The sequence below is a fragment of the Melospiza melodia genome, chromosome 20 (genome assembly GCF_035770615.1).
Source record: "Melospiza melodia melodia isolate bMelMel2 chromosome 20, bMelMel2.pri, whole genome shotgun sequence".
NCBI classification, from domain to species: Eukaryota; Metazoa; Chordata; class Aves; order Passeriformes; family Passerellidae; genus Melospiza; species Melospiza melodia.
The window spans coordinates 7,104,314-7,128,995 of record NC_086213.1 but is presented as its reverse complement, the minus strand read 5'-3'; the positions used below and the strand labels follow the sequence as shown (position 1 = coordinate 7,128,995).

The 24,682-nt window shown below is 44.3% G+C and overlaps 1 protein-coding gene and 1 long non-coding RNA gene across 5 annotated transcripts in view; one reads left to right on the top strand and one right to left on the bottom strand.

The window, feature by feature from the left end:
- Positions 1–24,682, bottom strand: part of LOC134427215 (uncharacterized) — a 38,686-nt gene that overhangs the window by 10,199 nt on the left and 3,805 nt on the right. The window lies entirely within an intron of this gene.
- HIC2 (HIC ZBTB transcriptional repressor 2) overlaps positions 9,700–24,682 on the top strand; it is a 71,966-nt gene continuing 56,983 nt past the window's right edge. For all 4 annotated transcript variants that reach the window (XM_063172861.1, XM_063172857.1, XM_063172858.1 and 1 more), the window contains exon 1: positions 9,700–10,043. The gene's annotated coding sequence lies outside the window, so the exon portion shown is untranslated. The remainder of the gene's footprint in view (positions 10,044–24,682) is intronic.

Genomic DNA, 24,682 nt, shown 5'->3' with positions numbered 1-24,682 from the left:
AAGCCCAAGACTTGTTAGATGTGCTGTTAAAGGCTCCAGGAGAAGGGAAAGAGCTTGCAGAAGGGTCCATCTGTTCCAGTCCTTTTTCTCCTGTGTATCCAGCTCTCCCCTAATTCAGCCCCTAAGACTGGGTGAGTACCTGCTGTGCATGAAGGTGCAGTGATTTCCTTCAGGAGCCTCTGGGAGAGCGAGTGCAGCGTGTCTGTTGTGTAGGATGCAAAGGGCAGGGTTGCTGTTGTTCATTGGTTTCACAACCACACAATTCTGGTCCTTCATCACACCAGAATCTTCCTTCAGCTCTTGTTTGTCTGAGCACTTGGAACAAATATTTACTCCTTTGTTTCTTTATTTGTACAATTATGAGTGCAACATTTCTCGCTCTGCATCCTTTTCCAGTGTTTGTAAAGCCACTGAAAAATGCTACATTTTTACTGACAAGATATTTTTCAGCAAATAATGCTGATGATGTCTATTGTTTTACTCTGTGTCAAGGCTGATCTTCAGTGCACATTTTAGATAAGTAGACTGTTACTTAGCAAATGTTACACCAAGGAGTGGGGTCAGTATTATGGATTAGAACATTGAATTTGTCACCAGAATTTAAGCAAAAGTTGAAAATATTTTCCTCTGATTCAGCCCAGAGTCCTGCTAGGAACTCTCTTAGCCTGTGAACACCATATGGGTGGTAGTGGGTGGCCACTCTGGTGTCTTTTGTGTTCCCAGTCAATGATATCTGCAGTTGCTTGTCCCTGCACCATCCTGTCACCCATCACTGGTTAGAGCAGGCTAAAAGCTGCTGTAAATGATGCACTGGCCCAAGGGCAAAAGAAGAACGCCACGAATTCCACCTTTAACTGGGTTTCTAATATGTTGCCTTTTAACTTGCATTGTCCTTAAACTAAAACAAGAATACTGCTGGAGATTTTTGCCTCCAAGAGAAACAGAAAGAAAAAAACCAATGCAAATACTAAAAAGAGGGAGCAGCAGAGAGCTGGTGAGCAGAGAGCTCCCCATTCCCCATTCCCATGCATAACCTCTGAACTAATATTGGACATCTGTAAAAAGCACCACTCAGCCCTTGGTGCTGATACAGCCAACAATGAAACGAAAAGTGTCCCAAACATTCATAACCAGCCCTCTGTGTGTCCCTGAAAGAACCCCAATCTCGTGTTCTTTGTCCCCTGAACTATAGTCACCTTGCATTACACGGTGGGAAATGACTGGCCAGCCTTTCCATTGCCGCTGGCACTGAGCACAGAAGATGAATATGAACTGACCAATGGTGTTTATAACCTTCTTTAACAATGTTAGGCAGTGGGCTGGAGTCACTCTCCCTTTCTCCCATATCATTCCAGTGGCTTCAGTGCAGTAATTTTAGACTTAGCCCAGCACCAGTGAAGTCAGACTCAAATGGAAAACTGCTTTTAGGACAGAAAAATCCAACCACACTTTTGAAGAGTAAAAAGAATGAGAAGTATCAGAACCCTGAGTCAGAGGTATTACAAACAGTGAATTTCTTTGCTTGGCAGCTCAGATGTACCCATGAACACAGCACAGTGTATACTACAGTGAGAGGGTCTGGCCTCTGAAGCAGATCCCCTTGCCAGCATTAAGCAAAATGCTTCCCCCCTGTATACTTTTATGAACAATTGAAAAATCACAGTAAATACAGTTCATATGGGTAACAAACATGAAAATGTATCTCTGGTGCTAGAGAACCTTTTATCTTGGGTCACCAGTGCCCTGCTGGCACTGTAACATATTTATTTTTTAGCATTCAGTGACCTTTGATATCAGTAACTACTGAGGCTGCCAATCTGCCCATGGGCTCTTCCATGCCAGTCTTTATCTGCTTTGTGTGCTGGGCACTCTGGAATTGAACTCTGCCTGTTTGTGAAGAGGTGGGCAGGGGAGGGAGCAAAGCCTCAGGGGACTCTGCCCTGTCAGTGTGTGCCTGCCTGTTCTGTGTGTGCCTGAGTGGGTGGCACAGGTTCTGAGGCCCCTGACACTCAGCTGATGCACACCAATGTCTGGGTGCATCTATTCAAGGGCTCTGCAGTTTCTTTCTCTCATACAATATGAGGAGTGGTGTTTGCATGGCTGTTGGATTTAAAGAGCAGCCTTCAGCTGGGTTACAACATGCCCAGTATTCTGGTGTCCACTTTGGATGGAAAAGAGTCTTTTTGTAGTTCCTGTGATTATCTTCTCTGCCATGGTAATTAAAAACACTGCTGTGACCTGTCCAAAACCAGAGTGCTCCCTGGGTTTGTACTTTACCCTGGGCAGTGCCAGCTTTTGGGGAGTTTGCACTGCCCAGTTGCTCTACTACAGTTCCATTTTTTTCAGCTAAATTCCCAGGTGGAGAGGCACATGTCACCCTGATCCAGCTGTCCCAGCAATAACAGGACATGGCTCACGTTCATCTAGAACGTGTTCTCACTCACTGAGAAAATGCCAAGCTAGGAGAGAGGAAAAGGTGCTTTTTAGTTAGTTCTCCACCAACTAAATCAAGCTAAAATTATGTCTGCCCTTTGCTTAAGTGCCACTGCTTGAGAAGCAATCTCATTACGTGTGGTAACACGTAAGCTTAAAAGCATTCAGCTAAAACCAATCCTTCTGCTGTCCCCTGGCCACCAACTGGCAACACAGCTCCACACTGACACCACTCTGGCAACCTGTAGAGTTTGCCCTCTATTTCATTTTGCTTCCATAAGCACAGCTATTATTGGAACTGCTTACTTGACCATATTGCATGCTTTACCTCCATCTGACAATAATTCATTCTTCCAGCTTGCAACATTAATTACTTATGCATACTGTACACACTGCCTCTCTGAGTACATACACATGAAGAAAGCAAAAAGATTTCATGTACAGCTGAATTTGGTGGTGGCTTTCCTACTATTTTTACTGAATGTGAGGACAAGAAGAGATTTCTGTGACCTGAAAGTCATCACCAGAAATACTCAGAAATGCAGCATGTCAACAAATACTGGCTGGCTCTGTGGGTTATTACAGAAAATACAAAATATACCTCTGTATTTCTATGCTTCCCAATAAAGAATAGAAGGAAAACTTCACTTAAATATGTATTTATGGATGGGTGTGTGTACACACACATATATGTACTTATATGTAAACAAAAACCCAAACAAAACAAAACAAACAAAACCCTCCACAAAAACAAACAAACAAAACCTCCACAAAAACGTGACCATGAAAAAGCTGGTCAAAAACATGACCAGCAATACACATGTTCTTGATGGTTAACTCTTTCCTATCTGTAACATTAGAAAGATAAGACTGGAAGACATCCTGGCACATCAGAAGTTCCCAGCCACCAGCAGCAAGGCACTGGACATGCCTCACACCAGGGTCAGTATCTGTAGGGCACAGTTTTCAGCTCTCTCCTCTTGTTGGAAAGCTCAAGTCTGTTATGATTACAGGGAGCATCCTGACAGACTGATACCTGTGTTAACACATGTGACAAGATCCTGCAGCAGTCAGGATGGTCCAGCAGTGCCCTGTGCAATGTCAGCAGTGCTGCAAGAATCTTGTCTAGGATCACATTTGTTATTTCTCTCACTGCCTCATGCACTGATGGCTCAGAGGGATACACTGACAAACTAATATAGAGATTTGTTTCCTTTTTTAAATACTGCAGTCAGTTTTCTTCCTTAAAGAGAATCTACTTTTCTTTATCCTTCTGCATAGTTAACAGAGAGACTGACATATGCACACAACAGTCCCTCTCATCCTAAATCAAGAACCCAAAAGAGGCAGGATAGCCCTCCACTCTCAGGGAATCTTCCTCTTTTCAGCGCCTGCAGAAGAAGCCCAGGATTAGATTAGCTTGAAGAAAATGCTTAATTTTCAATTGTTAATTATTAAGTGCATCCCAAATGTATGTTTGTTTTTGTATGGAACTGCATCCAATTTCCATCACTTTCACCATCTTCCAGCTCACCAGCCACAAAACTCTGATGCTGTTAATGATGGTGCCTCTTGACTCTTTCATCAGAACATTTCTTTGCCATTCTCCATCTTAAATGACAATAGATCATTAGAGTGAATATTAAACAAGTTCAACCTCCAATTACTAGAAATCTCTGTGCCAATAGCAATCTATTGGCATCTCTCCTTCAGTACAAATTCTTACACATTTTACTGCTCTTGTACTAATCCCCATCTTCTCCATCTTAATGAATAACTTCCCATGTGGCATCATAGCAAATGCTTGACTAAAATCCATATAGATTAGATCAACTGCATTTCCCCTTGCTTAGACAATCAAGTATTTCTGCAAAGATAAAGTGTCCAGGACACTCAGCAAAATCAGAATTGTGGTTGCATTTTATTCTATTTACCTTCTCTTCTCATCTTTTAAATATATTATTCATGTTAAATATATTTTTCTTCAATACTTCTGAAAATCTGAGGTGGTTTCAAAACCAATGAACTCAGCGGCTTCTTAGAAAGCTTTCTAATCCTTTTAAAAATAAAAGTATTATATCTACTATTTCCAAATCATGCAAGAACAACCTCCAACTCAAAGATTTATCTCAAATGGTTGCTATCAATCTGTACTAGTTTCTTTGGAGTTCTGGGATGAAAATTATGGTTTCCCTCACTTGAAAATATTAAGGTATTTTAGATTTGCTTTCACCTTTATTGTGATGACTTCCATTTTCTTTCCCTCCTTCCAACTAATCATGTTGGTTTTACTCCCTGTTTCAAATCCACTGTTTCTCTTAAAAACTATGGCAAAACTTGATTTAGATCTTGGGTACAAAAGTATTTTTAATCTTTTCCTTGTCCACTCTTCAAAGTAGCACCAGTTCTTTTCCTGTTCCCAGTTTATACATGGCTGAAGAAATGTTTCTTTTCTGTTTTAATCTTTGACATCTATTTGAGACTTATTTTCAGCAAATCTCTCTTTACTCTGAACACTCACACGTGCTCAGTTTGTTCACCACTTGTTTCTCTTACTCTTATTACCCTCCCACAGCCCAGTGGAGTGATGCTGTTGCACAGACTATATTAACTAGCAGGGTAGACACAGTTTAATGCAGATGTTTTGGAGATAGGTACAGAGTGAACATATTTGCAATGAAATTCACAGGCCAACAGAAATAAAAGATCTTGTTATAATGGAAGGAGTGTTTTTATCTGATTAGAGTTGCAAAACCCCTTGCTTCAGCCCTGCCTATGCCAGAACATCTCACAAAAAGCTTCAGCTTCTAGCAACAAAAAGAGTGCAAGTTTCTTCCCTTCCAAGGAAATGAAAACTTCTGCCAGAATGAACAGAGGCAGAAGTGGACAAAGTAGTACCTTGTACAAGCACTAAACCACTAGCCTAGATTTTCAAACTGCTACCTTCTGCTGTGGTTTTTGTTTGTTTGTTTGTTTTTGTTATTGGGTTCTAAGCTCCTGAGTTTGAGCAGAATGCTCACAAGGCAAAACAGTGCAGAGCTGAGGGAACCTGTGACCAGCCACAGCATAAACTCGCTCTGAAATGGGGACCTTTGTGGCAATTTTTTATACTAAAGATGCAGGTTACATTTACTGTTTCTTGATTTTGCTTTTCCAAATTTATTTCCAAAAATATTTTCTTTTCCTTTTCAGATGCAGAAAAATTACTTCTCAAATTTGTGTTCTATCAAGTTCTGCATTAGTAAAACCAGGAACAGATAGGATAAATTAAGATATAATTACACAAAGGTCATAATGTAATGCTCTGTGCATCATCCACTGACTGCAGAAGTAGCAGAGTAGGGAACCCAACTAATCCAGTGAATGATGAAGGAACTTTTCTGAGGATGTACACTCAAGCACAACACACTTGCAGATAAGAGAGAAAAGATTTTCCAAACCTATCTTAGCATAAAATTGGAATCTCCTCCATGGGCACTTGTGAGTCTGTTGGACAAAACTTCCCAGACACATATGTCTGACTGTAGAGGAATATTTCTATGGAGGGGACAGTGAAATAACTTTTTCATTTCATGAGCTATCCCCAGCTGTTCTGATACTATTCCAGCACAGTTTCCTGGGTCATTGCAATGCCTTACACGATGTCCCTCTCAGTTCTACACTGACATTCTGGCCCTCAGCATTTTTCGTGGAGCTGTCAGGAGTACTCCACTGCAGAGACAATGAGTGCCAACCTCTGCTAGGAAACTTTGTCTCAATTTATGTTTAGAGGTAAATCATTATCTATTCTTGAGAAGCAGGCTGGTTACCCCTTGCTTTAACCTTGCTTTCAGACATAAGCCCTAAACTGGCATTCTCTGCTCTGTATATTTTGCTTCGTTCCTTGAATTGCAGTTTTTTGCTTTTCATGTGAGATTTTCTGCCCAGCTCTACCCATGGGTTCGCTACTGTAAACAACAGTTTGCCTGCTAGATGGCACTGGCCATCCACCAGCGCTGGGACTGAAGGCAGGTGGCACTGAAGAGCCGTAAGGGCACAGGGCCACCCTTTGGTCGTTATTCTGTTTACTTTCTGCAATGGCATTTTCTTTGCTCAGACGACTTCACTCCTCACACACAGCACTCGCTTGCCACCACAATAATTCTATCCATGCTCTCTTCCTGTTCCAGGATGAGTATAAACTTGCTGTTAGCACTGCTACAAAGGGCTGGAGCTGCTTCTGGACCCATCAGTTTGTTGAAAACTGAAATGAAACCAAAGCCCTAAAGTTCCTCTGGGTTTCAGCCACTGACTTGAGTCTAAGTATTTTGCAAACAATAACTTATTGGGGGGTGATACAATTAATTAAACTTGTCTGCTTGAAAACAGCATTACAGAGCTATTGTGAATAGATAATAAGGACTAAGATACAAGAATGGTGTACAATCTGCTTGTTCTTTGGATTCTGTTCTAAATTCCTTGTGTATTGTTAGGGCAAAAATCTGTTTGTCATAGCTACCTTGGATGTGCTGCATTCAATGTATTCATCAACACAGCAAGGAGAAAATTGAAGCTTTCAACTGTGTCTGCAGAGCACCCAGCACAATTCACTGCTGCCATCCTCTCCATGCTCTTTTCAGTAAAGTGCTAAAAACCTCAGAGTCAAACAAAACTGGAAAACAAAGTTAATGACAAGTGTCCAGCTGGAAATAGAAGAGCCTCTTTCTTCAAAATATTCACAAGCCCAAATCATCCTCCAGAACATGCCCATTGTGCCACAGTGTCTGCAAGCAGAGTGCCACCATCACCCTTCTAATCCAGCCTTTCATCTGAGCATGCAGCTCTCTGCACCTGAGCAACCCGTTTGCTTCTCACACACAGGGGCACGTTTTACCAGTGCCAGATGTGCCCACAGTGGGTGTGATTTCTCAGAACTTGAGGGTGTACCCTCTGTTTGGATGGCAAATTCCCTGGCTGTGGTTGCTTGGAGACATTACAGGTATCATGGTATCTGCCTTGCGTGCCTGAAGATGTTTTCCAGGTAGGTGTGGCCATACTTCAACTTGGCTCATCAGATTCTCCACAGATGTCCCTGGTTCTAGTGACAGTGCCAGGTCTAACTTTCTCATTAGCTCTTTTCCAACCTTATAATTATCACTTATATATGAAGCTGAATGCAGTGTTGTATCATACCATATCATTTCCAGGTGCCAGACACCTAATTTCTATCTTTTTTTTTTTTTTTTTGTCTCCTCTCTACTGAAAATGTGTCCATTTCTCAGTTTGCAGAGGGATGCTGCAAACTGATCATTCCCAAACCTAGAGAGGATCCAAATACAAGTAAAGATTTTTAGACTAAACCTTGTGGTCACATTTTAGGATATTTCTGTCCATCTTCCCAACGTTCTTTCTCCCTTTCACTCTCAAAAGTTAACACCTGCCTAGCAAAGTTGGCAGACAGGCTGAAATGCTTGTGCCTCAAGCCATTCCTGTGAAAAACCTGGCACCTTTGTTCAAATGTCTGATGAAAGCGGGTTTGAACAAAGATGTTGGTTTGTGAACTGGCAGGGGCACAGATTGTGCTGGGGTGGAAAACTGCAGCGGAAGGAAGGAAGATGAGGGCAGATGGTGGCATTGTTGAGGTCTGGAAATGCCACACTAAGATTCACAAAAGTGGGTCTTTCTAAACCCAAATGTCTAAACTTATCTGATAAAAAATCTATGATGCATGTAGCCCCTGTTTAGATAGTGCAAGGACTTCTGTGTATTTGCCTACCAATTCCTCTGGCACAGCATGAAACAAATGGTGTGAAACACCTCCCTGGCTATTTGCAAGGCCACTTAGCTTTAAAATACAGCTCAGAGCAGCACCACCGATCTTAAATTAACTTTCCTGGTGGGGGAAGAGTCTTGAATTGATCCTTATCTACTTCACTGGGTCTTGTGCTGACAGTCAGGTTTGCTGTTCTCACCACTGTTAGTGTTCTGCTCTTTATTGGGTGTACTGTGAACAAACCACCAGTCCAGACCCTTCTGATATGGCTGTTGTGATTTGCCTTATCTTTATTTGCTCCTCAAGCCACTTTGGTAAAGCTGAAGAAACCATGTCCTGCAAAAACTTTGAACTCTGGATGAGCAACTAGAAAATATCTTTATTATCAGGGATGGAGAGCTTAGGCTGCAGCTGGGATCCAGCTGAAGGGCATGCAGACTGCAGGGATCTGCACAGGAAGTGACTGAGAGAGTCACTGGCATTGTGGCTATTAGGGAATTATTAGACATGTGTTAAACGTAGGCTTAGCTTCACTAATGAATCGCCTTGCTGAGGTTACAGAGAATTTTGGTTATGGATGGCTGTGAGGGCACAGAAGGAAAGGAAATATCATCTCATACTTGGAGTTAATGCAGTGATTCCTACATGGGATAGCGGAAGTACTCCTGTGCATGATTACAATAAAAATGTTTATGTGCATTTCTCCAGTTATTACAGATTAATTAGCTATGGAAGGGAGAGAGTGCTACAAAGGGGTAATTCAGATTTCTGCACAGTTGTACTGTGTGGCAATGGTCAGTAAAATTAAGATGTAAAATGTTAAGTGAACTTAACATTTTACAAACTAATATGTTGAGTTTGCAGGCTGAGCACACTCAGTGTAAGCATCTGAGTAGCCCTTCTCACTCAGTGTGATCACTGATGTGCTTTAAGTTAAGCGTGCAAGGAAATGTTGCAGGACCAGGGATGCATAACACAAATAACTTTACCCTCCAATATACTTCCTCAGGTAAGTAACTAAAAAAGAAATGCACAACCCAAAACTTCAGATTCTGTCGGTGCAAAGGCCATGTCTGTATCTGTGCCCTGAATGATGCAAAATGCAGTGACAGTCCTTAACACACAGATATGAGTGACAAAAAACTAACATGCAAGTAGTGCTATGCATGATGTTTCCTAAATTTGTGTTTAAAACTCATTTCAGATTCCAACACATGTACAAGCTATAATCTATATAATTTCTCTGAACACACACTTAAGAGCTCATCAGTGATGGGAGAAATAATCTTAATAAATGCCTTTTTCATTGCTCAAAACCTGGGAGGGAGCAGCAGTATTTGGGTTGCCGGGAGGCAGTGGTCAGGCTCCGGGCTGGGTTTCGGGGTGTGGGTGGCAGGGTTAAGGGGGGCGGCTCGGGGTGGGGGAAGCCCTGGTCCCTCGGTGGGAATTGCTCAGATTCCCGTCCCTGTCCCAGCCCCGCCGCGGCAACATTTATTGCAAAAGCAGGAAATTGCTTATTACTAAACTAGCTGGCAAGGGAGCAGAGCCGATGCTGTTCCACACTGGCACAGCACTTGCTTAGCTGCTGCTTCCCCTGCCTCTCCTTGTTCCGCTCTTTCTTCTTCTTCTTTCCCCTCTTTCTCTCCTCTCTCCCTCGCTCTCTCTTCTTTTTTTCATTTTGGCTTCTATTCAAATGTGGGTCAGGGGTGAGCGGCTCCCAACGTCACAAGCTTGCAAGATGGCGCTGGGAGGAAGGCTGTGAGATGAGGAACAGGCTGGTATAAACCGAGAGGACAGGAGAGGGAGAGGAGGAGAGGGGAAAGGGAAGAAAAGCTGCTGCTCCAGATGCAATAAGAAGGTAACGCGGCGCGGGGCGCGGGCGGGGGCGCGGGTCCCGCGGGGCGGTCGGGCGCTGCCGGGCTCCGCGGTGCAGCCCAGCCCCGCTCCCCCGCTCTTTATTTGCAGCCCCGGTGATCTGCCCATCTGCACGGGTCCGCTCGGGAGAGTCGCCGGGGTGGCGGGGGTGTCCCCTTGTTCCCTGCCCTACATCAACCGTGCCCGGCACCGGCGGTACTTCCATTGAAAAACCCGAGATGGTTTCTCTGCTCTTGCCCCCCTCTCTCCGTGCCCCGGGCCCCCTCCCCTCGCTCTCCGGGCGCGCTGCCCCGTTGCTTCGGGGGCCGGGGCGTGCGTCGGTGTGCCGGCCACCGTGCCTGTCTGGAGCTTGCAAATGTTGGTTATTTGGTTGAAGCGGCTGGAAACTTTCCCCTCCTCCCGTGCCATTTGTGTGTGTGCGCACGGGTGTGCGCTGCCCCTTCCCCGGCGGCAGCGGGGTCGGGCCGGGGGGCCGCAGCTGCTGCCCGCCAGGGCCGGCCGGCGTGGGGCTGACCGGCCCCGGAGCAGCCGCCTGCTCCCCATCCCCACTCGTCCCTTCAAGTGAGCCGTATTGTATTTTATTTGATTTTATTTTTTCCCCGAAAGGAGGGAGCGGAGCCCCGGGGTGCCGGGGGGCGTGTTTGTGCCGGGGATCTGGCCGCATTGTGGAGGAGAGGGCAGGAGAGGGGCTCCCGGGACTTGCATCGCCTCCTTCCCGCCCCCCGCGGTCCATCCGCCGGGCTGCGAGGCGACGAGCCAGGCCGGCATCCCCCAACCCCAGCGCCAGCGCCGGCCCCACCGAGCACCCCCTGCCCTACCGGGACCGCGGTGAACTTTTGCCCTGGCTCCCCCCTTCCCCGCCACCCCCCTCGGCCGCTCGGGATCGCGGAGGGAAGGATCCGCCGGCCCCGCTCGCTCTGCCCGTCGCTGCGGGTCTCTGGCTTTTGTTACGGCCCCATCTCGGACGCAATGGACGGAGCAGGATCGCGCACCCTCCCGCGGCCAGGGGCTCCCCGGACCCTGCCCGCCGGCTTTGTGCCCCGCAGGAAATGCACGTTCCCCGGCCGCGCTAGCCAGCGTAGAGCTGTCCACTCGGTTTGAAAAAAAAAAAAAAAAAAAAAGAAATTGTACGTCCAGGCTGGCAGAATTATTGCCGAGGCGCTCGACATCGCAATTGAGGGAACCGAGAGGGCTGGTTGCTGCCCGCGGCTGCCCGGTCCCGGGAGCACGGCGCCGCGGAGCCGGACCGGGCTCTGCATCTCCCGGCGCGCCGGTGCCGGTGCCAGCTCGGCGGCGGGGGGAGCCGGGCTTTTTGTGTTTTTCTGGTTGCATTTAAAAGCAAAGCGAAGCCGGCGGGGGGAGTGGGGGCGGGGGAGGCTGCGTGCCGGCCCCCAGCGCGGTGCGCGGCCCGGGAGCCCCGCGGTGCCCGCAGCGCCCAGCCCGCGCCTGGCCCCTTTGGTACGGGGCGAGAGCCGGCGGGGAAGTCAATTATTGACTTCTGCTTGGCCGGGTCCCAGGTGGAAGTGGGCACGGCGGCGGCGGGCGGCTCTCGGCGCGCCCCCCGTTATCGGGGCCGCCAGCCGCGCTCCTCCCGGGGGCTCCGGACACCGTGCCCGGCCCCGCCGCAGCCCGGGGAACGCGGATGTGCACACGGGGTCTGGGCGCTCGAATCCTTCTGCTGCGAAATCCGCAACCTTTGAGAACTCGGGTGGCCTGGGCGCTTCCAAAGACGGGTAACTTGGGGTTAGAATCTGCGAGTGGGGCGGGGGTATACACACCTTTACACAGAATTAGTGAATTACATATGGAACCCAGTGTTTTAGCAGACGGTTACCAAAATCACTCAGGGTATACTCAGTTGTTAGAATAAATCTGAGAGAGCAGCCAGGAACCAGTTAGGAGCATCAGAATTACATTCTGCTAATGAACTGTCCTTTGACCAAAACTGGTTTAAATTTGTTGCGGAACGCTGTTTATATTTGAATGGCTCCCATGTTTTTCCAGAAATTAAGGGGAAAACAATATGCAATAGTCACTTTCATTGGAAAATGTCAGAACTATGAACAGATGTTTGCTATGCTTGATAAATACAGTTTATAAACAACTAATATTTCAAGATGACTTATTGCTATTTTTTATTACTCAGAACTATTGTATATCCTACAGCGGCTCTGGAGAGAAAGCTGTAAATGACTCCTTAAGATTTCACAGCAAATCTACATGAGGAAAATGACATATGGAAAGAAAATTGACTTATTTCCACAACTGCAAATGGCCTCCTTTTTGCGCCTTTTCATTAGCAATCTAATCCTAAAAGCATTAGGAGCAATTATTTGCAGTGGTGCCTGACATTCTAGGTCTAATTATTTAAATCAGTTTAACTTTTGATGGTTGACCCATTAGGTCAAATCTGTGTGCCCTTTGTTATATTTATTAAAAAAAAAAAAAAGAGAGGAGGGGAGGGGGGGTCTTCAAACTTGACACCTGCTACTGACATATCATTTTAGCTCTGGAGGAGATCAGCATTAAGAATAAGCAACCTCTTACATTTGTTACTTTCTATTCTAACATGGGTAAGGACACCCTGTGTAAGTGCCTTGTTCTTTGACATCTAAAATCCATTGCTTAATCACGACAGACTTGTGTGCCCGCAGGAGCGTAAGCAGGAGGAATGGGAGAGTATGAGGATATGGCAGGTTTTCCTTCTGTCATGCTTCCTAATCTACGTGAAATGCAGATGAGACACACACATAAAAGGGATGATTTTTCAGTATTTCAGGGGACAAGCTTCTTCCAAGGATCTGGGAGAGCTCTAAATCTTTAATGCATAAGGAAATAGCTCATGTTAGTATTCACATTTCTGGGTGGAATGACTTATGGATGTGTAGATAGTAATAAGTATTGCAAGATGCTTGAAGCACTTGGTATCACGTGATGTGCTGTAGTGTCAGTGCTGAATTGTTTGGCAGAAGCCAATGTGTGACAAGGGGTGGGGGGAGAGAGGAGAGAAAGAGAAGGTGAGAGGCCTTTTTCCAGAAGGGTACATGTTCAATTTATTTTGATTAGTTGTTTAAAATAACTAGAAAACAACATAATGCTAAGCAGTTTGGCTGTGTAATGGATTTAAACTCTCTAAAACAGCCACCACAGCCCAAAATTGGTAATCACAGCATGAAATTTGAAGTTGTGAACAGCAGATCTTGCAATGAGAGTTGTTGTTTTCTAGCATCTTTACAGCCCATAGTAATTAAGAGCTGCCAAACATAAAGTGTATGTTGTGCATTTCTCTGACCTTGCAGAAAATAGTATGTGGCTATTCTTTGAGCCCCTGCTGCCTTTTTTGATGATAGATGTAGGGAAATGGGATGATGTTTGAAAACCGAGGTGCATTTGCCTTCCTATCAGAAGTGTTTGTGCTGACTGCAGCATTTAACCCTGTCATCCAGTCTGATGAACATATCACAGCTCGACAGCCAGAGCTATTGGTAGGAAGAGGTTGCCATGTTTTCTCTACAGAAAACCAGGATTCCCATACCCTAACCAAATCTGACTGATAAAGTGCATGAACAACACTGCAGCTTCTGCCAACAGCCAGGGAAGAACATTGCCACAAAGTGACATTTCAGTGCTGCAGCAAATGTGGTGTTGGAGTGGAAGAAAGCAGAATCACATTTGTGCCATAGCCATTATATTGGCTGCATTGTGACAGGCGAGGCTCAATGGGAAGGGCCCATTTCAGCATCAGCAGACATGCCTTCCCTGCTGGGCTTGGAGAAAAATTAACAGGGCTCAGCTGTGGCATTGCAACAACAGAGTGTCAACCCAACCATAAGCAGGAGAATATATTTAAAAAAAAATAAAGATGACTTCTTTGGTTTGGTGTTATTGAACACCAGCGACTGAGCCATTAGGCCTTCTTACATTGGTTTTTGTCTTGCTGTACTATCAGGAGCAAGGACAATGCATTGCAATAAGGATTTCACTCTGCTGTGCAGGAGCTCATTGGCAAAGAAATCGCATTGGTTTGTTCAGATCTCTTGAAATCAGCAGTGACAGTGCTTACTTCTCTCAAAAGCAGCAGGACAATGTTAAAAAGATGTTCCTGAGAGTTGTATTTTCTTGTTCAGTTAATCTCCAGGTTCCAGCTGGTTTTAAGCTGGGTTTCTTTCCTTGAAGCATACGTGTATTGTGCTAGCTGTCCAAACTTGTAAGTTAGTCACGCTTGTTTGTAATTCCTGGAAAGAAAATTCACCCTCCAGTGCTGGCTCCCACAAAACAAGGAAGAAATGAAACAGTGAGGTCAATCCTGAATTTTAAGCTGATACAAAATGAGTTGTTACAATAGCTGTAAAGGATGAGGCTACAACACAGCAGTAGCTGTACCTGCTGTAGAGTGACAGGTGGGAGAAATTCTGTTCTTTTTCATCTGTGTTTGGATGATGGCCCAGTGCTGGCCACAAACTGCAATCCAGGATTAATCCTCACATAGTGTTTTCTTTCTATGTATCAGATTTCTCATTTTGTTAATAAGCACAGCCTAGCATGCACTTCAAGTCAGCTGTTCTGGAGTGGAAGCAACAGGGTTTTGCTTTATTGAAATGATGGCTCTCATGCTTTCCTAGAGCCCGTATTGTTTGACCAGGGTAGGGCAGACTGTGATCCTTGTAATCACAAATCCTAAACAGGGATTCTAGTTACTGACTTTACTTAATGGAAAGGGGTGGGGAATGGAGTTTATCCAGGATTACATATGTATTATATCACATTTTCGGATGTGCACCCTGCGGATTTGAAGGGGCTAAAGAGTGATCTTTTCAACTAAAAACCTCAAGCAGGCATTTGGAAATGGACCAATTGTAGAAGCTTCCTTCACTTACTCTCTCTAATGGAGAAAAGACAAGCTGAGCTGTCCTGCAGAAACTGTCAGAAGACATGCACTGATTTCTAAGCTGGGAGAAGAAGGGTCTGAGTCTTCAACTGGCACTAAGAAAAGTTTAAAGAAGTGCAGGGATTGGTTTCCTGCTCAGAACAGTCACCAGGGATCCCTCACAAAGAAAGCATCCGTGAAAACAGCAAACTTCTTGATTCTATTGCTAGGTGTTCTGAGGGATCTATGCAGGAGTTAGGAACAGCCCCTCTTGTTGTTCCAGCTTTAGATACTGGATGGGAAAATGTGTCAGTGTTGTCCTCACCCAGGTTCTGGATGGGAGGTAGGAAACATTTCATGTCAGTGTGCTGGCCTGAGGCATTTGCTGCCCTTCAGTCCCCTGGGTAAAGGAAGAGGGGATGGCTTTCCATAATACATCAGTTTGCCCTATCCACTCCCCTCCCCCACTGAACCAAACACTGTGCAAGATAAAATTGCCTTCAAATCAGTCCTTTGCCATGGGTGTGAAAGGGATACACGATGGAGTGCCTGGGGAGAGGCCTCATGGTAAACAACCTGACTGCTCTTCATGCTGGGCTGGTCCCATTCATTCCTGGACCCGTTTAAGATGACAGGGGTGCACAGCAGATTCCTTCCCCTAAATGTGTGCTCATTTCCTGCTGGATAAAGAGCCATTCAGTGAGGGGATTCAGTTTTCTTGAAGTCACATAAAGACACTGCCATGTAGTGGCAGTAGACACTGCCATGCACTTACTGCATTTCCATCTGCTGTCAAGATGCCACCAGCAAGTTTGACAGTTTGGAAATCTTTTCTCTTGTTTGATAAAGAACAGAATAGAGTAATTTGCATTGCCAGTTTTAACTGAGAATTGAATTCGGCCAACAAGAAACCTTATTTTAAAGCTTGCTTGTTTGTCTATGTGGTAGTTACTCTCCAGCAGAAAGACTGGATCTTGCTGCTCTGTACCTATTAAAACATGTTGATGTGCAACTAAGATAACTTTAAAGTAAATTTCATGTTAAGCAGAAGGACAGGGTTAACACATTCAGGCTATGATTCAACATGCAAATCAGAAACAAAATTAATTTTCTATGTTATTGTTTCTGAGAAGTGACTCAAGAAACTTCTTATATAGCATTAAATTCAATGAAATGTTAAACCTGAAGATTTTGAAGTGTTAAATAAAAATATTTGTAAAATACTTTCTGATTAAAATGCTTTCTGATGACCTCATGAAGTTGCTTCCTTTATGACTTACTCTGTGATTTTTATTCAGCTCCAATTTAAATGCAAAGCAAAGGAAGTGTTCTTTGAGCAAAAGTGAACAGATCATTTTCTACTTTTGTTGCTCTTTTCTGAGTTTGGAACTAGCAGATAGTAGTTTCTAACACCTAGTTTTCATTTGGAGGGAAGTCAGCTTTCCTGCCCTTCTGCCCCTCCTCAAATCTCAGTTGCTTTTTGCAGTCTGAAAGAAGTGGTTATTGAACTGAACTGAAAAAACAGCCTCTCTGTCCCTTCGCAAGAGGCTCCTGGTGCATAGGGTTAGTTAACTGCCCAGAGCAGTAATGTAGTGGCTTTTTCTGTGGAGGGACAAATTGTCCTCAAAACTTCACCAGGAAAGACATATAATTGAAGAATGCTTTTTGGAAACAAGACCTGTTTAAAAGAAGGTTTGAAGCTATGTCAGTGTATAGTGAGACAAACTTGTGCTGGTTTTATGTAATGTTGTTTCCCCTATCCGTCATGGGTAAGGTGCTTTGTTATTCCTAGTTTCTGTTTACCCATATAAAGTATCCAGAACAGTCCTTATGTGGATCAAACTCCTCAAGTCCTTGGAAAAAGCTCTTTGTTCTTTTCTAGGCAGCTCAAATGTTCTTTGATAATGTGATATTAATGACATGATTATGCCCAGTCTTCAAAGAAAAGAAAAACATGGATGTCCTTCTAGGCAGGGAATATATCTACCAAAGTTGTAGATTGCAAGGAATCCACTAAAAATCATAAATCTGTGTGCACAGCTATGAAGTGTACATAGCCAGAACCATACTACCAGAATGCTCAATAAAGGGAATTTTGGCATGAGAGTGACAGGTCTCTTGAAATTCTTCAGATGTCAGCAGAGTGATGTTTGGCTGAGTGTTTTTTAAAACTAATGTAAAGTATGACTTGAAAAGTTTTACCCAGAAAGCTTCGTTATACGTGTTTCCTTTTATTAATTGATGCAGTGGTTGAATATTTGCCCACATTTAATTCTTCTGGCTGAGCTTGTCTTCCAAGGAACTCTGCTTCCATCCCTGATTTAAACTTCCCATGCTATGGTCATGAAGGAAGTTAAGCAAGTTCAGTTTTCTTCATCTTTAAAGTATGAAGAATATGATGTCCTTGGTTTGTTTTGTGTATTTATCTTATAAATGCTCATCATATTTAAAAGTTTGCATAATGGGTCCCTGACCCTAGCAACACTCTGTAAATGCTGTCATCATACACATAATTCTAATAAAGCTTCAAAATGGTAAAGTTGCCAAAGGACTGATGCTTTAGGATTTTGCAAAACCCATGACGGGGGAGGGAGGCTAAAGAAGAAATCTCTCTAGTCATTCAGAAATGCTACATTTCTTAGTCTCCACTGTACCTTATCAAACAAGGCTTTCAAAATTGCAATGAAAATTGAAACACGCCAGCTATAAAAATAACTCTCTTTTTGCTACAGCACTGAAAGTATTAATGAGACTATATTCCCCTGCAGGGAGCACTGGGAGTTTTTGGAAGGTCTGTTCTGCACTGTCAGTCTCTTCCTGAAAATAAGTAAATGCCTCTAAATAATTCCCTTCAGGATGCACCAAGCAGCAGCTTGTATTTTTGTGTCTTCCCTCCGCGCTGCATGGTGCAATGCCAGCGCACGGCGTGACGCAACAGTCTTGGAAATTCTTGGAAAAGCACTTCCGTTTGCTCTAGGTAGAAATTGTGTTGGCAGCAAAACTGATTCTGCTGTTTACAAGCTGGCAGCATTCTGAAATGAACTCCAAGAAAAGCAGTTTAATGTATGCGGTTCTGCATATCCATCCAAATGCAGAGGTGTTTGAGACTGTTGGCCTGTTATTATGGGTGGTGCCTTGGAGAAGGAATGTCTTGAGTATTTGCCCAAGTGTGGACCTCTTTTTAGCAGCTGTAGTCAGCTGGTTTATTCCAGTCAGGCTGGGTCTCCCAGTTCCTGGTTGCTTCTTGTAAGGTGATGGGTTTAACTGTTGTATTGATATTCCTCAGCTCCTGAGTGAGGGAAAAAGTGACCTGAGTGCAGAGAGAGGACCATCAGCATCATTCTGACAGTCTCTGTTTTGGTGGCTAAAACAGACCTGAGTACGAGAATTTGTTTGCCACTGATGGGTTGTTTGAATCTGGAAAAAAAATATCACGTGTCTGTACCTCTTCACCTCTGCCTGTGTAAAGCCATGGTATTTTGAAGATGGGTTGAATTTCCACTAGCATTTAATGAACAGAAAATAACAATAGTAACTTCTGTTTTCTAATATTTCATCCTGTTAGTTGTGCAAGAGTATTTCAAGCTGAATGCTGTACTAATAATTCAGAGTCTTGCAAGTGGAACCAAATGCAGAAAAAACTAGTACTTCTGATGGAGCTGTAGTACTTGAAATCATGCATGGAGGTGTAACTAACCATAGAGGACAGTCATGGAAGGCAAATATATTTTAAGGGTCCTGCTGAAACACTGATCATTGGAGTATGGAATTAAAATATCTGCCTATCTAGAAAAGACATCCTTTCAACTCAAAGATCTCACAATGCTTTCATAATTACTAATCTGTGACTTACAGTTGTGTCTCTGGTATGTTCATGTAACCTTTTCTGAGATGTTTATATGGCTTTCTGAAAGCTGCAGAAGCCATATAAAGGAACAGAAGCCATGGCCACAGCCCAGCAAACCCTTCCACTCCCATTAGAGGCAAAGGATTGATTAAGCACCTCAGTTTCTCTGTTTCACTTGTAATAAATAAAACTGCCTTCTCCTTTCCAAATTTTGAGAGTTCATATGAAGTGGGACCTCTGCTACATGACACCAACTGTTCCATTTCAAAAGACTTATCAGTTTTCTACCTAATGCCCAGAGCATCTAATACCATATGCCAGAGGCTTGGGATGTTCCCTATCCTTTAACTGGTTGGACAAGAAAGGGGGAAAGGAGTCCAAGTGAGTTCAAGCAAGTTTCCATGTGCATCTGCACTGCCATTATTGAGAACATTTGCCTATTTGTGCTCGCTTCCTCTGTGGTTACACATGGACTCCTGCTACCTCTGTGTTTACCTAAAACAGCTTGGGTTGTACCCTCACCAAAAACTGCAAAACCCAAAGCACCCTCCCTAAAACTTCCTGGAGCAAAAGCAAAGCACATCCCCTTTTGAGGCACAGGGGAAGTCACTGCATTTCAATGGCTTTGACCATCAGAAGTGGTGAGTGGGAGGGTATCTGACAGCATTAGTGCTGTAGATTGACTGGCTGGGGTCACATTTTTGTAAGTGAGAAGGTAGCAGCTGTCCTTTGAGGCATGCAGGATGCAGCATTTCAGGGGAACTTGCAATTATTTTTTCCCCATAAGAACTGCTCCATGCTGTGCCAGGCCTCCTCTGTGTCTTGGCAGGGGGAAAGGGGCTGGGTGGCCATCAGGAATGCTCCTGATGGCACAGAGGAAACAAGTCTGCCTCTGCTAAACTTATACACTACTGGAGACTAACCAGTCAAGTCTGTTGCTTTAATTTTAACTTCAGGGAAGGAAGGATGGCAGCATCTCAAGTGAAATCCATGTAATGCCAGAGTGTGGGATTTCTGTAATTCAGTGCCTGTTGTACTGTATTTTAAGAAAAAGCTTGAAATTAGAGAAGTGGAAAGATAATATGAACATGGTGGTTTTGTAATAAAATAAAAATACAAACAGTGCAAACTGGTTGTTGGTCAGATCAGTCTTCAGGGCAAAATGTCTTTAATAGATGTCATTGTGAGGCTAACGCTGCACTTGGCACCAAAAATTAAATTAAATGCTATAAATGGAGATAAAGCCCATTGCAGCTGACAATATACTTCCAGACCATGTCCCCAGCTAAAGAGCTTGCAGTGCAAGGCCCAGGTAGGTGCTGTATAGATAACTGGCTGGGGGGGGTCAGATTCTGCAAATGCTTACTCAGGCACTTTGCTTGAACTCGGTGTGACTGCTGGAGTAAGAGCTTGCACAACCCAGCCCTAGGAGTGGGGCTTGAGCCTTAAAGCTGTTGGGTAAAACAGAATTGCTTGGAGGGTTTATCTATTTTCCAGCTGCCTGGTGAGGCAGCTCTAAGTAGAAGCCCGCTTCCGACCCTGACTTGCATGCCTGTTTATTTGCTGTAATCACCTGTAACCTAAAATTGCAAAACTCCTGTGGATACACTAATGAACTAATGATGCCTTTGTAAAGTTCTCCTAGCAAAAATTCAACTGGATTTTAAAAGCACATGCTTCTTTCAAAACCCTTAGCTGTAAAGTTCAATCCTGCCAGCCTGGTGGGCTGAGAACATTTTGGAAAAGGTCAGAGGGCCACATTGAATGCTTTGGGTCCAGTTTCCCAGAATGATTTGTTGCCTGCACTCTTTGAAGGGAGTGCAGCACCTGCAAATCCCCTTCTGGGGATTCCCTTAAAATGTGGGGAAGCCTCCAACAGGTGTGTGGAGCTGGCATGGCCTTGGCCCAGTGTGGGAGAGGTGTTGCTGGGACACGTCTGAACCTGCACTTGGGCTGGAGCAGGGAATCAGAGAGGCTGGAAGTGATGGCTGTTCTCAGCTCCTCTCATTCCCCTGAGCACAGGGAAGGGATGCTAACCTTCCCCAGCCAGAATTCAGAAGCTGTTCTCCGTGCTTTTGCAGCCTGCTTGGAAGTAGCAGTGGGCAAGGGAGTTGCAGCTGCCTGTCCCCCCCTCTGAGAGGCAGCGGGTTGGCTGCTGGGCAGATGCTGACTAATTGTATCAGGAAAGAAGTGGGAGGCGATATAGCTGATTCAGATCCCTGCTTTAAAAACCCAGAGCCTGGCTCAGTGAATGCCTGATTAATGTATTTTCTTCTCAGATTCATTTGCTTTGAGGTCACAGTTCAGAGGCTCAAGAGAAAACAGGCAAGACATTCTGAGCCTCGCTGGATGTGTCACACACTGGCTGCCCAAGTGCTCTCCGTGTAAAAGGCTCTGACACAGGGAAGTCCCCGACACTGCGGTGTCAGGGAAGGCTCTGGCTGGCAAGTCTGCTTGGCTAGAGGTTTGAATCTTTATTTTTCTTAGGAGGCAGTTGCCTGGTTGCTATTAAGAAATTATTCCTTCTGATGGGTCATTGGATTTCTTTGTAAGATCTTTCTAGCTTATTTTAAACTTAAGGTTAACAAGGCATTTCTTTTGCTTTCATTGAAAAGAGTGCAAGCACTTCATCTGAGTAGGAAAGAAAAGCATGGTTATTCATAGTAAGTCAGTCTCTACAGTGAATAACTGAACAAAAAAAAGTCCAACTGAAGAGTACATTAATGCTACTGAGGACAACAGACTTTAAAATTCTGTTCATCCCCAGAAGTCACAGAGAAAAATATGTTTTCTTGTCAGCTTCTTGTCAGCGGATTTGTCAGAAAGAAATCTACCTCCTTCCCAATCTAGTTTGCAGAGTGTATTTGCTCTTCAAGAACAAGTCAGCACAGTAATCCTGTTTCACGTTAACTGTTATGAAATATGGTGTTAACATTTTAGCCCTATACTGGCAGGAAATGGGATTTAAGATTTTTTTTTTTCTCTGAGTAAAAAAGAATTCAGGAGCAGGATTTAAAAATAAAAGATCCTTACAATCCTCTCTCTGAGTGAATTTCCATAGCTTAATCTTTCAATTCATCTCATTTGCCTATTGTGCAATTTGGCTTATGATTTTAACTATGGTAGTCTTTAAATATAAGTTGACACTTCAGATCCCTGTGCTGACTTCAACTCCTAGTCAATAGTGTCTGCTTATTGAAATTTATGCTTTGGTTATCCAACCTGTGGGATTCTTTTCTTCTTCCCCAGTTGTGCACATACTTGCTTTTTCCAACCATTCCTACATATTTGTTGTATCACTGTAATCTCCTTGTTCCCTGGGCTGTGTTTATTCCTGTCTGTTTTCTCTGTCTCCTTCCACACAAATTTTACACCTTGCTTTGGGCTGTCCTTCACAAATACAACAGTAATTTCTTCACTGTAAGCTACTGCAGAACTTCAGAGAGCCACCAAATAGTTGCAAGTTACATCCATGCACGTGTTGTTGTGGCATCTGTTTGTGCATGGAGACTCTCTTTAGAACAGGATCTGTCTTTCAAAACTCCCTGCAAATGCTCTTCCTTATTATAATACTTCAAGGTCACTTGCCACAAATATTTTTTTTCTGACTTGTATGAAACTGAAATCCCAGTAAATGAAGTATCACTGCAGAGGCATTTAGGAACAGGGAAAATGAGGAACTTCCACTGTTAATTGCAGGAAAATCTGGCTGTTCTCTTGACAATGGCCTTCAGCTTCCCTTAGTATATTTTTAAATATTTGATTAATTCTTCTGGAGCAGAAGAGTCATATGACAGAGTTTTAAAGAATAATTCAAAAGAGACAGACTTCAATGTATTGCTGCCTTGTCTTGCCAAATACCAGTGGTTAGATTGAAGCCCCTGATTGTACAATTCCCACTTACTCTTGACATCAAATCTCCAGCCTATGTCAAAGTCTTGCTTTCTAGAACTGCATGTCCTTACATCTAGGGAAAACTTGTGACTGATGGAAGGTTTGATATCATATGCTCTCAAATCCCACTGAAATCAGTAAGCTGAGGGTGCTGATTGCTAAGATCAGGCCCAAGATCAAAAATGCAATTTAGAGATCATATCCCTGCAGCTGGGTCACAGAGCCTTGGAGAGATGCAGTAGTTTCTTTCCCTGCCAGGGACAGTCCTGAGCCATCTCATTAAATTGTTCATTATTTGTTATACACATATGTGCATTCTTTCTCTCATTCTTTCTCATTCTTTCCCCTCTGTTTAAAATATCCATGCATAATACCAGACATGAGTGTTTCTGTGTGCAGTAGCTGTCAAGGTACACTTGACATTCAGTTACAACAGGAAAAAATGGGGTTTGGTACTTAGTGCTTAATAGCAGAGGCCAACTCATCAAGTTTTTCTGTTGCAAAAATGCTAGGTCTGAATTTCTTGAACAGTGTGTCTCTAATGCCCCAGAGACATGACAGCACATGTGAAGCACATGAAGGGGAAGACACAGGACATGAATTTTTCTGCAGGTTTTAACAAAGCCAGAATCTTCCATGCCCTCTGAGCTCTGCCACACAGAACAAAAGCCCCAGGGGTTTTGTTTCTAAAGTCATTTGAGAGCTGCCAGCACAAAATGAAAGCCCCAAGGGTTTCTCCAGTCATTGAAGGGGCACCCACCACCTATAAATGTGAAAATGCAACTGAGCTGCACTTTGAAAGTGAGAGGGCACAGTGGCCTGGCACAGTCACTGTGGGAGTCACTGAACTAGCAAGAGTGACACAGTGTGGAACGCCTGAACTCCTGCTTAACCAAGTAATTTGTTTAAGCAGTATGTGACTGACTGCATGCTGCTGGGCCCCACATCCTTAATGTTCCCCTCCCACCTTCCCTGTCCCTGTGCCTAAATCAGCTTTTGGGGATGCTTGATGTGCCACAAAACCTGCTGGAAAATCCTGAAGTCAGGCTTCATTTCACACCTGGGCATGTAAAATGCCTGGCTCTAACAAGAAACCTGAGCTTTCCTCTACTGATTTTTAGGTGGGACTGCCACCACGGTGTCTGGAGGTGGGGGTTCCATGGCTCTGTGAGTGTGGGCTGGTCCCAGCATGGGCTCCAGGAGCAGATGGGCCTTGGCAGGGAGCAGCTGCTGTCCCAGAGACCTCGGCTGCAGCTCCCCCTGAGCCAGCAGGGCTAAGGCACCATGGCAGGAGCAGGAGGGCAGCCTGGGCAATGCCAGGGCTCGCACAAGAGCAGCCTGGGCAGTGCTGGGGCACTTAGGAAGGCAGCCTGGGCAGTGCCAGGGCTTGTACAAGAGCAGCCTGGGCAGTGCCAGGGCTCTCAGGAAGGCAGCATGGGCAATGCTGGGGTTCTTGCTCCAGCCCTTGGCTACCTGATTCCCGGCAGGCAGAGCTGCTGCGTGGCTGCTGTCATGGACAGTTGCACCTGATGTGTGGGAGTTACTTGGCACATGGTGGATGTAGTTTCCCATTGATTTTTGGTGGAATTGATTTATAGAGCTATTTAATGGAATTGATTCTTTTTACAACTTTTTTCCCCTCTTAAAGACCAATTGTTTTTCTTGAGTGATGGCTGCAGGTTTGTGTTTATGTATTAATATTCTTGTGCACCCACAGTCCCAACTGTGCTCTCTCTACTCAAACTGCAGAAGAAAGTCTGAATCTCAAATGCCATCTTAGATTTTAATATTATGTTTGATGTATGACCTGGGATAAATTAAACATGCTAGCACTTGCAAGATGAAATCCTAGTGGTGGGTATAACCACAAAGCAGTGTTCTATTAAGCCAAGGACTGTCGAGAATGTCTGTTGTGGTTGTGTCTGGGTTACGAGTGGCTCCCTTTGGTTTAGTGTAGGTGGATATTTTTATTCCGCCTGGCTTGTGAACAAGGGGATGAAACTTCAGAATTTAC